Genomic DNA, 16,214 nt, shown 5'->3' on the forward strand with positions numbered 1-16,214 from the left:
TTGCGTCAGCCTGATGTTGCTCTTCCTTTTCAGGTTGAGGTCGACGCTTCTGAAATCGGAGCTGGGGCGGTGTTGTCGCAGAGAAGTTCCGACTGCTCCGTGATGAGACCTTGTGCTTTTTTTTCCCGTAAATTTTCGCCCGCCGAGCGGAATTATGATATTGGGAATCGGGAGCTTTTGGCCATGAAGTGGGCTTTTGAGGAGTGGCGTCACTGGCTTGAGGGGGCCAGACATCAGGTGGTGGTATTGACTGACCACAAAAATTTAATTTACCTTGAGTCTGCCAGGCGCCTGAATCCTAGACAGGCGCGCTGGTCGTTGTTTTTCTCTCGGTTTAATTTTGTGGTGTCTTACCTACCGGGTTCTAAGAATGTTAAGGCGGATGCCCTTTCTAGGAGTTTTGAGTCTGACTCCCCTGGTAATTCTGAGCCCACAGGTATCCTTAAAGATGGAGTGATATTGTCTGCCGTTTCTCCAGACCTGCGGCGGGCCTTGCAGGAGTTTCAGGCGGATAGACCTGATCGTTGCCCACCTGGTAGACTGTTTGTTCCTGATGATTGGACCAGTAGAGTCATCTCTGAGGTTCATTCTTCTGCGTTGGCAGGTCATCCTGGAATCTTTGGTACCAGGGATTTGGTGGCAAGGTCCTTCTGGTGGCCTTCCCTGTCACGAGATGTGCGAGGCTTTGTGCAGTCTTGTGACGTTTGTGCTCGGGCCAAGCCTTGTTGTTCTCGGGCTAGTGGATTGTTGTTACCCTTGCCTATCCCGAAGAGGCCTTGGACGCACATCTCGATGGATTTTATTTCGGATCTGCCTGTTTCTCATAAGATGTCTGTCATCTGGGTGGTGTGTGACCGTTTCTCTGAGATGGTCCATCTGGTTCCCTTGCCTAAGTTGCCTTCTTCTTCCGAGTTGGTTCCTCTGTTTTTTCAAAATGTTGTTCGTTTGCATGGTATTCCGGAGAATATCGTTTCTGACAGAGGGACCCAATTCGTGTCTAGATTTTGGCGGGCATTCTGTGCTAGGATGGGCATAGATTTGTCTTTTTCGTCTGCTTTCCATCCTCAGACTAATGGCCAGACCGAGCGGACTAATCAGACCTTGGAGACATATTTGAGGTGTTTTGTGTCTGCGGATCAGGATGATTGGGTTGCTTTTTTGCCTTTGGCGGAGTTCGCCCTCAATAATCGGGCCAGCTCTGCCACCTTGGTGTCCCCGTTTTTCTGTAATTCGGGGTTTCATCCTCGATTTTCCTCCGGTCAAGTGGAATCTTCGGATTGTCCTGGAGTGGATGCTGTGGTGGAGAGGTTGCATCAGATTTGGGGGCAGGTGGTGGACAATTTGAAGTTGTCCCAGGAGAAGACTCAGCTTTTTGCCAACCGCCGTCGTCGTGTTGGTCCTCGGCTTTGTGTTGGGGACTTGGTGTGGTTGTCTTCTCGTTTTGTCCCTATGAGGGTTTCTTCTCCTAAGTTTAAGCCTCGGTTCATCGGCCCGTACAAGATATTGGAGATTCTTAACCCTGTGTCCTTCCGTTTGGACCTCCCTGCATCCTTTTCGATTCATAATGTTTTTCATCGGTCATTGTTGCGCAGGTATGAGGTACCGGCTGTGCCTTCCGTTGAGCCTCCTGCTCCGGTGTTGGTTGAGGGTGAGTTGGAGTACGTTGTGGAAAAGATCTTGGACTCTCGTGTTTCCAGACGGAAACTCCAGTATCTGGTCAAATGGAAGGGATACGGTCAGGAGGATAATTCTTGGGTCACTGCCTCTGATGTTCATGCCTCCGATCTTGTCCGTGCCTTTCATAGGGCTCATCCTGATCGCCCTGGTGGTTCTGGTGAGGGTTCTGTGCCCCCTCCTTGAGGGGGGGGTACTGTTGTGAAATTGGATTCTGGGCTCCCCCGGTGGCCACTTGTGGAATTGTACTTGTGTGCATCATCCCCTCTGTTCACCTGCTCCTATCAGGATGTGGGAGTCGCTATATAACCTTGCTCCTCTGTCAGTTTCATGCCGGTCAACAATGTAATCAGAAGCCTTTCTGTGCATGTTCCTGCTACTAGACAACTCCCAGCTAAGTTGGACTTTTGTCCTTGTGTGTTTTTGCATTTTGTTCCTGTTCACAGCTGCTGTTTCGTTACTGTGTCTGGAAAGCTCTTGTGAGCGGAAATTGCCACTCTGGTGTTATGAGTTAATGCTAGAGTCTTAAAGTAATTTCTGGATGGTGTTTTGATAGAGTTTTCTGCTGACCATGAAAGTGCCCTTTCTGTCTTCTTGCTATCTAGTAAGCGGACCTCGATTTTTGCTAAACCTATTTTCATACTACGTTTGTCATTTCATCTAAAATCACCGCCAATATATGTGGGGGCCTCTGTCTGCCTTTTGGGAAAATTTCTCTAGAGGTGAGCCAGGACTGTCTTTTCCTCTGCTAGGATTAGGTAGTTCTCCAGCTGGCGCTGGGCATCTAGGGATAAAAAAACGTAGGCATGCTACCCGGCCACTTCTAGTTGTGCGGCAGGTTTAGTTCATGGTCAGTATAGTTTCCGTCTTCCAAGAGCTAGTTCTCATATATGCTGGGCTATGTTCTCTCGCCATTGAGAATCATGACACTGATCTGCATGATGGTGGGAAAAGATTGACTCAGCATTCAGGGATCTTAAGGTGCACATGTGCTAAATTGAACAGTGATGAGTTAGAAGACTTAGAACATGCTATTCAAAAATGGCCAATGTTACTGAGTAATGTTGAGAGAACGTGCTCAGATAAGGTGTTATGCAAGATTGCCAACCGAGTGACTTTGGTGTGCTCAAAAAATATTCGAGTCACCTCCCCTTGCCTTTTTGTTAGGCAATTCCTGCATGTGTTGCCGCTGTCGAACAGCCGTGAGACATGGAGGCGCAGGGACTCAAACATATTTTTTGCAAACGCCAAAGACACTTGGTTAGCACCCAAGCATGATCTGATAACACCTTATCCCAGCACGTTCACTACTCACTATTATTGAGAACTTATCATACCCCTCCAAACTATGAAGATCGCACCAGACACTGACAGTATTCCTCATCAGGACCTTACAGTGCATGGGAATAATGGCACTTTCACTAGAACTTGGAGGGGAGAGGCAGGACACTGAAAGAAGAGTGACCTGTCAATCACTGAAAGGAGGCAGGTGGTGGGTGGAGAGATTAGGGAAGAGAGGCACCAGAGCAGTAAGCGCAGCGCTCGCCCACTACACTTTCAACTCATTTGAATAACAATTCAACATTAAGTGTCTCTAAAAGGCTTAACCAGATATCTAAAACAAAATCATGGCTGTAATCAGAAAGATAATGTCTTTACATAGATGGCATTCGTTTGGGACAGAAACATCTCATGACAAGTTTCCTTTATTTAGAGAAATGAGGCATGCCATTGCCAAGATCTCTTTACCCAATACTATGAAATCATTATGTTAAATACTTTTGGTGATGCTTGTAACCTTGTGGTCTAAGCTGCATAATATAATTGCCATTATTCTGCCCTTTTTATAAAGTACCATTATATTCCACATTTCCATAAATTACTAAATTATGACAAAGCTTACAAAAACAAAACACAATGGTAACAAGATAATAATTGAAAATATATCAAAATGGAGAAAAAAGGATCTTCCCAGCTTGTGCCATGATACATTATCATCATAGATACATTTGTATTATGTCCTTGCTGCAGCAAGTAACAGTAAAAAATGAAGCCGCAGTGACCCCCTATATGAATCACTGTTTCTGTTCAGTCTGTGCTTATTAACATATAAAGTGTAATCTAATTTAACTGGTGCAAGATCAGCAGCACATTAATGTTAGCGCATTGCAAAACTCACTGGCACGGTGGAAGGAAATGTGATTTAATGTCACCATCATACATCACAGTTTTCAGGGTATGCTCCTTTTGTGCATGTATTATTCTGCCATGTTCGTGTCTGCATGGAATAGTAGCAATATATATGTGAATAAATTATTCTGGCTTACAAATGCTGACTACACAGTGGAGCGATTGCCTCCATTTGTTTATCATACAGAACATTAAAGACAAACATACCAGTTCTTATAAATTCTAGTAATGAATGAAGATTGTCTGAGTAGGACGGTGAGAGCCGCTAAACATCAATATATCTTTCTTTTCCGACTCAGTTCCATTTGCATTAGATCAATTTATTCTCACAAAGTGCAGTCATTTCATTTTATTTCTACCTTCCACATGACATTTGAAATTAATGTTGATAATTTTCTCCTTGTAAGCACAAGACAACATTTCCTCAAATAGTTATTCTATGTGACTGTCAAAGTATTTTTAGAGTTTCAGTGAAATAATACTTGACAATGGGCAGCAATGTGGCTGTGACGCTGAGTCACTTCTAACGGACAAGCCGCCAGTCAAGGTAGTCAAGGAGTCTGAGGTCAAGAGCCCGGAGGGTACATCATAAACAGAGGGAAGAGACAAAGCCATAGTCAGATCACAGTCCAGGGTCAGGCTTCCAAGGTCAGAGTGCACCAAGCAAAAGTGAAAATATAAACAGGTAGTAAATTGGCAAATTCAAGGTCCGGCAACAGAAGATCAGAATGTCTGAATTCACAGAACAAAGAACAGAGAACACATAACAGTTAGCTAAAAGCTATGACTGGCAGCGATCTGGGACTGACAGCTTAGCTAACTAGCTGGGTAATCAGTTGCAACAGGGAATACACGAAGGAAGTTCAGCACATAAAATTAAGAGGACAATTTTTTTTTACTATCAAAGGTTTTATTACTCTTTGCCCAGGTCACCTTGCCACTAGCAGATGGGCTCATTCAATTTGATCAAAATGTGTCTAAGTTAATATTATAAGTGCAGTGTGTATATAGCAGTAATGCAGATCAAAATTCAATGTGTGCATAACTCTTCATGCCCTCAAAGTATGATTGTACTTGTTTATTAGTATATTTCACCATTCAATAAGTCCACCATGTTCAGTGTTATTCAATTGAGGGTTTGTTCAGTGAAAACAAGTTATAACCACATGATTTGCAACAACTTAATTGTTGGCGGGGGGTCCAACTTCTGGTGCCTGTGCTTGACAGAACAGCGAATTGTTATACCCAGTACAGAATGAGATATATACCTTGACATATGTGTAATCGATTGCAGTACATGCGATGCTAGGAGAGATCTCCATTTTCTGCTAGATAGAGCTACCACTCCATGTTCCTGAACATATCGGCAAATATATTTAGGGGAATAGCAGCAACTTCACATTGGATGTTTTCCTTAAAATATTCCACAATGTGAGGCTCGTTGTGATAAACTTTTCCTTTCAGCATACCCAAAAGGAAGAAGTCTGGTGGTGTCAAATTTGGAGACCTTAAAGACCGAAGTCACTTTGAAATTACTGTGTTGCCGAAAAAGGACTCCATTTCCGCTATGCTCCTTGCTGATGCGTGACACTTTGCTCCATATTGCCAGAAGTAACCTTCTGTTAGCTCATGGTCATCCAGTTGATTCAGGAATTGTTCCAAAATGTCAAAGCACACATTGGCACAGTGGTGTTCATAGTGGTGTAAAAGAATTGGTTCACGCCATGAAGGTACGCTGTCAATACCGTACACTACCATCCTGATGAGTAGTTGTGTAAATGAGTGAATGGGTATGTGACTATGCACCTGGAAGTCACAATTGGAGGTTAAATGTTGTGACTGCTATCCTGCGCCAACTTTATCTCAATGATACATGGCAATCTCAGTTTGTTTGCATCTTCTAATACTGAGGAGAACATTACATGTTGTTTGCTTAATCTTAGGCCTCATTCACATGTCCGTGTTTAAACAAGTAAGTGAAAAAATAGTACCGATGTCATCAGTTTTCTGCAGCAGTGTGTAATCAATGTGTCCATTTTTATAAGTGTGTCATCTGTTTGTCCATTTTTACTAACCATGTGTCCACTTTTACCATCAGTGTGTCTCTTTTTACCATCAGTTTGTTAACTGGGGTACGTTTTTACCATCAGTTTATCATCAGGATGTCCATTTTTGCCATCAGTGTGTCTGTTTTTGCCATTCGTGTGTTCACTTCTACTATCTGTGTGTTAATTTTTACCATCAGTGTGTCCGTTTTTATAAGCGTGTCACACACAGTATGAAAAACACAGACATTCGAGTAGCACCATAGATTCTAATGGGTACGTGTTGTATTCGTGAAAAGAAAAGATACAACATGTATGTGCAACGCGGACTGAGCAAATTTCCCTGTAGATTGAGCTTTCTTATTACCCCCTAAGAATACCCTTAATCCTACATAAACTTCTTATTTCCTCAGTTTTGTATAAGAAATGTGTATCCTGTTGCATTACATGAGCTATTTCTTGTCTGCTGTGCTGAGGAGCATTTGTCGCTTGTCTATTGACAGGCGGCTGCTGGGCGCCTCTTATTAAGCGGTCCTGCGTGTTTAGCTCGGTGATGTTTTGTGCATTCCTGCTGCCATGAAGGATGATTACACATTAAAATCAAGGATCTGTGTCAGCATTAATCTTGCATGACTATGTTTTCCCCGAAACATCACACATCACACGTTTAGTAAATGTGACATATACACTTGAATATTGAGTGAGTGTTGGGTTAAAGAGCAGCATTACTCTAGGGAAGGTAAAATGCCTGCCACATGCTTCCTTCCTTCCAAGCATCCGTCACGCATTTATTATTTATAGCTGTTTACAAGAGGTCATATTTCATTTTTATGAGACTAAAACTCTTAATTAAGTTATATATTCATTTTGAAGGGATTCTTAATTATTCTATCTTCTTAACTTAATTTTCCTTCAGACTTCTACTAAGAGAAAAATCTATTTTTGGAATGTTATGCTCAGTTCACATACTGTAGATTATTATTTGATTACTTTATAAAATTAATAAGTAGAGTTTTTTCAAATTGATTTGCAGAATGTAGTCCATCATCCACATCAATAATTTGTGGTCGCTGATGGGACACTTGAGGACCACCTATCTGAATCTATCGCGACTCCTCTTGATTATCCAATTTGGTGCATTCTCATTGTTGCAAAGCGATATACCTGTGGCATTGCGCCAGATTGGCTAATCAAATAACAGCCATGGAGACCACTAGGTAAAAAAAACTTTTGTCCATAAGGCCACAGATTACTGACATGGCCGATGGAACAGGTGCTTGCAAATAGAGTCTGAGCATCTCTGTCATTAAATCCAACATACCATTTTCCTAGTTTAACTGGGTTTGGACAACCACTGGATGGTTTAGAAAACCTCCACTCTTGTCCTCCAAATCAACATAAGGGAAAACATACAAACTCCTTGCAGATGTTGTCCTTGGTGGGATTTGAACCCAGGACCCTAGCGTTGTAAAGACACAGTGCTAACCACAGAGCCAATGTTCTGCCCATGAATTTATGGCCTCAACACTTTACCAGAGGGACACAATACACTATGAATTAAGCTGCAGACTTTATTCATGCAAAAAATATCCAGAAGCAAAAAAAGTTTAGACTATCACACTTTTGAGAACAGCACAAAAACCCACACCCCTATCTTTTAAAGTGTATATCTTTGAATGACAGACGTGTGCAACTTGACAATTCATGACTTTTGTTGTAAAGCAAATGCATAGTGTCAACTGTATGTACAAACATACAGTCTTGGCAAGACTCTTTAGATATACTTTGCAATAAGTTTAGATAGACAACTGTCAGCACTGATGCTAAAAGCACAAAGTCTAGTGCCTTTCTGAGCTTTATGTTCAGTGGTACTATCAGGAAATAAAGATAAAATAAGTGAGAGGAGAAAACGTCATTCTTTGCTGTGGTTTCACAATATCATCTGAAGAATGAAATTTAGAATTTTTTTCTGCTTGCAAAAAAGATGTATTGAAACACCTTTTTATTATGTTAGTTCCCAAATCCTGGGAGAAAAGGGGAAGAATCCTCCCTGTAAATAAATAAATATATATATATATATATATATATATATATATATATATATATATATATATTGTATGTATCTTTTCAATAAAGCTGATATTTTTTTAATTATTGCTGCATGAATCTCTTCTTATCCTGGGATTCTACTCCCATCTTGTGGGCACTAATATATTTAGTAAAGTGTCTTGCATTTTAAGACAATTTTTGGGACTACTGTGATTTACATTTTTATTTTGACATGTATCTTTTATAATGCCAAACATCTGATAAAGTGGTGTCTGATTGCTATGGATAAATGTGAAAACCCAAATCTTTACAAATGGTGGAGAATGCGGGCATACCATCAAGTGTAGAATCATACTCAGGACTTAATTGTTACTAAATTTCTCTGAATGATAGCTGCTGCTGCTGTATAAAACAACATAGTTTTTTTTTGCATTATTGAACATAACCTACATGTTATAAAGCTCTCTGACATAAAACAGACATGTACACATTTTCTAAGGGCATGACATGGTCAGCAGCCGAGTTGCTCAGAGGCATGTCATCCCATTCTCATTTTTGTGAGGGAACTTTACTAAAAGCTGTCATGAAGCAAATAAATTTGTCTCTAGTTGGCCTAGAATGTCCTGTAAAAGCATTACCTTTCACCATCTATGAACTGTTTGATTAATTTTTTTTCTATAAATCAACATTTATTGAGACCTATCTTTTTGTAATATGAATAGTATCTGAATGCAAATCACATCTCCAAACCTCCTTTAATGGTCATAAAAAACATTTCATCCAACGAGCATTTTGCTTTTTCGTAAGTTGATTGCCCGCCTGTTTAGACACGCCAATGATCAGGAAGTCAATATCCCTAAGAATACTCATTTCCTGATTATGTGCCAGTGTAAAAATGTCTTAAGTTTTAATATAAAATATGTTTTTCAAGGTTCCTCTTAGGATCTGTTTTGGCATGATCACAAGAACCTTTGTGTATGTGTCTCAAGTTCTCAGTTAAATACAGACAACTAACAGTTTTCCTTATACTTTCAGACATAGTAATATTGCTATCTCTGCGATCATTACATACAGGTCATGTTTTATACTTAATTGATTATCACGATGCAGTACGACTCATAGCTGCATAAGACATCACTAATTTTTTGAATTATGCTTTTCTTATAACTTTTTATATGTTTGTGCACCGTTTTTGCATGGTCTATATTTTTTATTTTCTTAGACATGAAGTAACTGTAACTTTGCAAATTAACACTTTAACTTAAACATTTAATAATTTTGGATTTTACCCTAAGGAACACTAAAGTAACTCTGTAGAGAGTATAAGCTGTTGCTTATGTTATCTGTTGAACTGCTAGATTGTAGTTGTCTCTAATGAGTATGCTGCATGTCTAAAGTTGTATTATATAGTTATTTTTAATCAGACAGTCATAAGGGATTTCAAAAACAGTGCTGATTTCATGGGGAATATGCGCTAGTCACTCTGACCAGTAGATCCCATGAGGGCCTTATCTTACTTTCTTTAACCCCTATACAAAGATCTGGACTTGCAGAAGGGACACTGACTTGTGTCCACAGAGTGGCTGCTGGCCACTGGAGCTGGCTGGCAGAAAATCAAGTTAATACCAAATGGTCAGGAACATGAATGGAATCGTCAGACAGAAGAATAGTCTAAACAAAGGTTGAGGTCAAAAACAGGAATCAACAAGCTGGGCAGTGGCAGAGAAAGATGTTTCAACCAGAGAAAGGGACCTTACAATTTATAACTAGAGGTAGGAAACCAAGATCTTAAATAGTGTGAGCTCCAATCAAGGCTTACAGAAGGGAGATAATAAGAAATAAGAAAACTAATTTCAAGATCTAACCCCTAAGCTCCTGCCTAAGCGTCCCAAGTAGTGTCAGAATTTAATCCGAAAACTGTTGCACTGTCCAGCATTACTCGTAACTAAGGCACAGCGCCACTTAGTGACAGAAGCAAGGGGAACAAGTACAGACATGGGTACGACAGATGATCACTACTATTTTATCAACTTAATTGACAGGGTTAGGGATATAACATTAGTGGGCAATATTCTGCATTCGAGAGTCTATACATTGCAGTTTTCAGTTACCGATAAATGTAGAGTAAAAAAATATTTGATAGACTTTTGACCTTGCTGAAGGTCAACATTATATTAAAATTTATTACACCTGTAGTTTGTGGGATTTGGATGTTTCACCCCCAGCAGTTCGCCCCCAGCAGTTCGCCCCTAGCAGTTCGCCCCCAGCAGTTCGCCCCTGGGTACATTTTGCCCCCGAACATTTCATCCCCAGCATTTGGCCCCCAGGATGTGTCGCACCCGCACATTTCACCCCCGCTCATTTAGCCCCCAGCAGTTCACCCCCAGCAGTTCACCCCCAGCAGTTCGCCCCCAGCAGTTCGCCCCTGGGTACATTTCGCCCCCACACATTTTGTCCCCAGCATTTGGCCCCCAGGATGTTTCGCCCTTGCACATTTCACCCCTGCACATTTCGCCCCCAGCATTTTGCCCCCTGCAGTTCGCCTCTGGGTACATTTCGTCCCCGCACATTTCGTCCCCGCACATTTCGTCCCCAGCATTTGGCCCCTGGATGTTTCGCACCCAGCAGTTCACCCCTGGATGTTTGTACCCTTGTGGTTCTTGAATTCCTGTCCATCATCAACGTTTTGCCCCCAGCAGAACGCCCCCGGCAGTTTGCCCCCGGATGTTTTTACCCTTGTGGTTCATGAATTCCTGTCCATCATCAATGTTTAGTCCCCAGCAATTCACCCCCGGCAGTTTGCCCCCGGATGTTTGTATGTTTGTACCCTTGTGGTTCTTGAATTCCTGTCCGTCATCAATGTTTCACCCCCGGCAGTTTGCTCCCAGCAGTTCACCCCCGGCAGTTTGCCCCCGGATGTTTGTACCCTTGTGGTTCATGAATTCCTGTCCATCATCAATGTTTAGTCCCCAGCAATTCACCCCCGGCAGTTTGCCCCCGGATGTTTGTATGTTTGTACCCTTGTGGTTCTTGAATTCCTGTCCGTCATCAATGTTTCACCCCCGGCAGTTCATCCCTAGATGTTTGTACCCTAATGGTTCATAAATTCATAATTTTTTTGCCCCCAGCAGTTTGCCCCCTGGATGTTTGTACCCTTGTGATTCATGAATTCCCATCCATCATCAATGTTTCTCCCCCAGCAATTCGTCCCCGGCAGTTCACCCCCGGATGTTTGTACCCTTGTGGTTCTTGAATTCCTGTCCGTCATCAATGTTTCGCCCCTAGCAGAACGCCCCCGGCAGTTCGCCCCCAGATGTTTGTACCCTTGTGGTTCATGAATTACTGTCCATCATCAATTGTTCGCCCCCAGCAGTTTGCCCCCGGAAGTTCGCCCCCGGATGTTTGTACCCTTGTGATTCAGGAATTCCCGTCCATCATCAATGTTTTGCCCCCAGCAATTCGCCCCTGGCAGTTTGCCTCCGGATGTTTGTACCCTTGTGGTTCTTGAATTCCTGTCCATCATCAATGTTTTGCCCCCGGCAGTTCGCCCCTGGATGTTTGTACCCTTGTGGTTCATGAATTTCCGTCCGTCATCAATGTTTCGCCCCCAGTTCGCCCCTGGATGTTTGTACCCTGTTTTGCCCCCAGAATTTTGTGTTTGGATGTTTTGCTAGTTTGTCCTTGTGGTTCATGAATTCCCATCCGTCATCAATCCACATGCCACAAAAGTACTGTACAGAGTGCTGCACTTTTGTGACATGTTAAATCAACTGTTTCCATCTGTTAACCTCACAACTGATTGCATTATAGTGTCAGTGCATTTTGCCCGCAAATTTAACAAGACATTTTCCAAAACTTTTCTAAAACGTTTTTGTGTTACAAAAACATAACACGAAAAAAATAAACAGATTAAAAAAACGTAGTGTGAATGAGGCCTGATTTAGGTGGGGAATGTAAACCACTCTAAAATCAAAACATTTTGTGAATTTTTACCTGACCAAGCACTGACCTGCTTGTTTGCAAGTTTTGTTGCAGATGTAACAATTTTCATGTCAGGTTTCCTCCTGCAAGTTCCATTAGACTAGCTCTTATTCCATCTTTACATGAGAATATAGCAGTGTCTAAAATCTCTACAAAGAGAGAGGTGTACTAGCACAAAAAAATCAGTCAGCTTCCACAGCAATTCACTTTTTACAAGTATGAATTCAGTTATATCCAAACGTGGGAAGAAGAAGTTGGTCTACGAGAATCACATTTATGTATTTTCCAAACGAACGGCTGACGATGTCCATTCCATCTGGGTGTGGGAAAAATCATCGACTTGCAAGGGACGTGTTTGGACCAATGAAGCAGTGAAAGTAACCAATCCCCACAATCACGCAGCACAAGCAGCAAGACCTGAAGCAATCCTACTTGTCAATGAGGTGGTCACCAGGGCAAGGACAACACAGGAGACACCACAACAGATTCTCACAGAAGTCATTTCAGGAGCCCATTCTAATGTTGTAGCACTTCTCCCAAAGAAAGCATCACTGAAGAGAACAATACGATTATCAAGGCAACTTGGCAATATACTAAGGTTGTCCCAAACCCTTGATCAACATGTTATTCCCCAGGAGTTCCAGGAGATCAATATTGATGGCATCTAGCAGCAGTTCCTTCTGTATGACTCTGGTAAGCATTTAACATTTCCATTATGCAGAATTATTGCAAAGTTTATGTTGCACAAATGTGAAAAATTATATATTACAAAGAGCTGATATAGAATACTATGTGATTTTTTTGCCTTAAAAGGAAACTTTGAGGATAGTATAATGTAGGATGAGACCCACTGATTCCCACTATGCCTCACTTGTTTAGTTGCTGTTTAATTCTCTGCTCAGCTTCAAAGTAGAAGTCCTGCCTTTAAGATAGTGGTCTGCCATGTTCATAAGCAGAGTGGTAACCTTGTCCACCAACCATGATTTGCAGGTATCCAGCCATTGTCAATCACAGCCAGAGGACAAGGTTGTCGCATCAAACCCGCATCACTAGATCTTAATTTTAGTGTCGAATTTTCTGCTATAAATTAGCTGCAGATTGTAAGCTGCAACTACTTAGTGCATGTGAATGGACCTTAAAGGGAACCTGTCACCCAATTTTTCACCTATAAGCTGTGGCCACCGGCATCAGGGACTGATCTACAGCATTCTGTAATGCTGTAGCTAAGCCCCCGATGTATCCTGAAAGATGAGAAAAAGAGGTTAGATATACTCACCCAGGGGGCGGTCCCGGTTCTGTTCTGGTCCGATGGGTGTCCGGTCCGGGGCCTACCATCTTCTTACGATGACATCCTCTTCTTGTCTTCATGCTGTGGCTCTGGCGCAGGCGTATTTTTCCTGCCCTGTTGAGGGCAGAGCAAAGTACTGCAGTGCGCAGGCACCTGGAAAGGTCAGAGAGGCCCGGCGCCTGCGTACTGCAGGACAATCTCCATCTACTGGCCCAAAGTAAAGAGTGGTTTGCTGATGGCATGTTTTCCACTACACTATCCCTGTTCAAGCAACTTTATACAAATTATGTAGTCCAAAGCGGCCTTGTTGTTCCTGTAGTGTACGCCTTACTGACGGACAAGAGCCATTCAACCAGAGATTGCTACAAGAGCTGAAGAACATGCAACCTGGACTGCAGCCACACAACCTGATGTTGGATTTTGAACTAGCTGCAATCCAGGCATTTGAGAATGAATTCCTCAACCTCAAGAAGACCGGTTGCTTCTTCCACCTATCACAGTCAGTTTGGCGTAAAGTTCAAATTGAAGGACTCAAGGTGACCATGAATTTGCTCATTGGATACGCATGATACCTGCCCTTGCCTTTCTACCAACACAGAATGTTGTGCCTTCATTTGAAGAGTTAGTGGAAAATCCTGAATTTCCACAAGAAACCATACCCATTGCCAACTATTTTAAAGATACCTATATTGGTCAAATAACTCGCAGAGGATGTCAGGCACCTATGTTTCCAGTTGAACTTTGGAATAATATGTATGAACGAACATTAAATGATCAACAGCGAACAAATAATAATGTTGAAGGATGGCACCGTAGCTTTCAAGAAACATGTGGTTCTCTTTTCCCAAATATATACCGATTCATTAACTGTCTGAAACATCAGCAAGAGCTCCACAGTTTAGAAATTATTCAGATAATAGCAGGAAATCCCACCACTGCAAGAAACAAAAAATTTGCTGCAATTTCAGCAAGAGTTAAACGTTTTGTGCAAGATTCAGCAATAGAATCTTGATAAATTATTTGAGAGGCATTGCCTACAGCTTTTAATTTTAGTTGATGGTCATATATTTAGCTGTAAAATAATTCAAACAATAAAACCTGCAATTTTTCTTTTCTTTCCTCTTTTTCTCTAACCCTTCCCCCTCTATACCGTTTATGTTTCCTGTTTAACAGTTTTAATTTTTACAGTTATTATTATTATTATTATTATTTATTGTTATAGCGCCATTTATTCCATGGCGCTTTACAAGTGAGGAGGGGTATACATAATAAAAACAAGTACAATAATCTTGAACAATACAAGTCATAACTGGTACAGTAGGAGAGAGGACCCTGCCCGCGAGGGCTCACAATCTACAAGGGATGGGTGAGAATACAGTAGGTGAGGGTAGAGCTGGTCGTGCAGTGGCTTGGTCTATCGGTGGTTACTGCAGGTTGTAGGCTTGTCGGAAGAGGTGGGTCTTCAGATTCTTTTTGAAGGTTTCGATGGTGGGCGAGAGTCTGATATGTTGTGGTAGAGGGTTCCAGAGTAGGGGTGATACGCGAGAGAAATCTTGTATGCGATTGTGGGAAGAGGAGATAAGAGGGGAGCAGAGAAGGAGATCTTGTGAGGATCGGAGGTTGCGTGTAGGAAAGTACCGGGAGATGAGGTCACAGATGTAAGGAGGAGACAGGTTGTGGATGGCTTTGTACGTCATGGTTAGGGTTTTGTACTGGAGTCTCTGGGCAATGGGGAGCCAGTGAAGGGATTGACAGAGGGGAGAGGCCGGAGAATAGCGGGGGGACAGGTGGATTAGTCGGGCAGCAGAGTTTAGAATAGATTGGAGGGGTGCGAGAGTGTTTGAGGGGAGGCCACAGAGCAGGAGGTTGCAGTAGTCAAGACGAGAGATGATGAGGGCATGGACTAGGGTTTTTGCAGATTCTTGGTTGAGGAATGAACGGATTCGTGCAATATTTTTGAGTTGAAGTCGGCAGGAAGTGGAAAGGGCATGGATATGTGGTTTGAAGGAGAGATCAGCGTCAAGGATAACCCCGAGGCAGCGAGCTTGTGGGACTGGGGAGAGTGGGCAGCCATTTACTGTAATGGATAGGTTCGTTGGGGGGGTCGCGTGAGATGGGGGAAAGATGATGAATTCTGTTTTGTCCATGTTAAGTTTCAGAAATTTAGCGGAGAAGAAGGATGAAATAGTGGACAGACATTGAGGGATTCTGGTTAGTAGGGAGGTGATATCTGGTCCAGAGATGTAGATCTGTGTGTCATCAGCATAGAGGTGATACTGAAAGCCATGAGATTCTATGAGCTGTCCCAGGCCAAAGGTGTAAATGGAGAAGAGCAGGGGCCCAAGGACTGAACCTTGTGGGACTCCGACAGAGAGGGGGCGAGGTGAGGAGGTGGTGTGTGAGTGGGAGACGCTGAATGTCCGGTCTGTTAGGTATGATGAGATCCAGGATAGGGCCAAGTCTGTGATGCCAAGGGATGAGAGGGTCTGTAATAATAGGGAATGGTCCACTGTGTCAAAGGCAGCCGACAGGTCGAGGAGGAGGAGAACAGAGTAGTGTCGCTTGCTCTTGGCGGTTAAAAGGTCAGTGGTGACCTTAGTTAGGGCAGTTTCAGTGGAATGGTGTGACCGGAAGCCAGATTGTAAGCGGTCAAAGAGGGAGCAAGAAGAGAGATGGGAGGACAGTTCAAGGTAGACGTGTTGTTCCAGTAGTTTTGAGGCATAGGGGAGAAGTGATATAGGGCGATAGCTAGATACAGAGGATGGGTCAAGAGAGGGCTTTTTGAGGATAGGTGTGATGGAGGCATGTTTAAAGCTTGAGGGGAAAACACCATTTGTTAGTGATAGGTTGAAGAGATGGGTTAGGGTTGGGATGAAGATTGTGTTAAAGCGTAAATCTAAAAAAACAAATCAAGTTTTGCTATGTTATAGTACCTGTGGCACTGATCTTCTTTTCCAATGGAGAACCCCTTCCAGCAACTTCACTTC

At 42.5% G+C, this 16,214-nt stretch overlaps 1 protein-coding gene across 1 annotated transcript in view; it reads left to right on the forward strand.

The window, feature by feature from the left end:
* GRIN2D (glutamate ionotropic receptor NMDA type subunit 2D) overlaps positions 1 to 16,214 on the forward strand; it is a 1,124,513-nt gene that overhangs the window by 79,118 nt on the left and 1,029,181 nt on the right. The window lies entirely within an intron of this gene.

The sequence above is a fragment of the Ranitomeya variabilis genome, chromosome 4, assembly GCF_051348905.1.
Source record: "Ranitomeya variabilis isolate aRanVar5 chromosome 4, aRanVar5.hap1, whole genome shotgun sequence".
Taxonomy (NCBI): Eukaryota; Metazoa; Chordata; class Amphibia; order Anura; family Dendrobatidae; genus Ranitomeya; species Ranitomeya variabilis.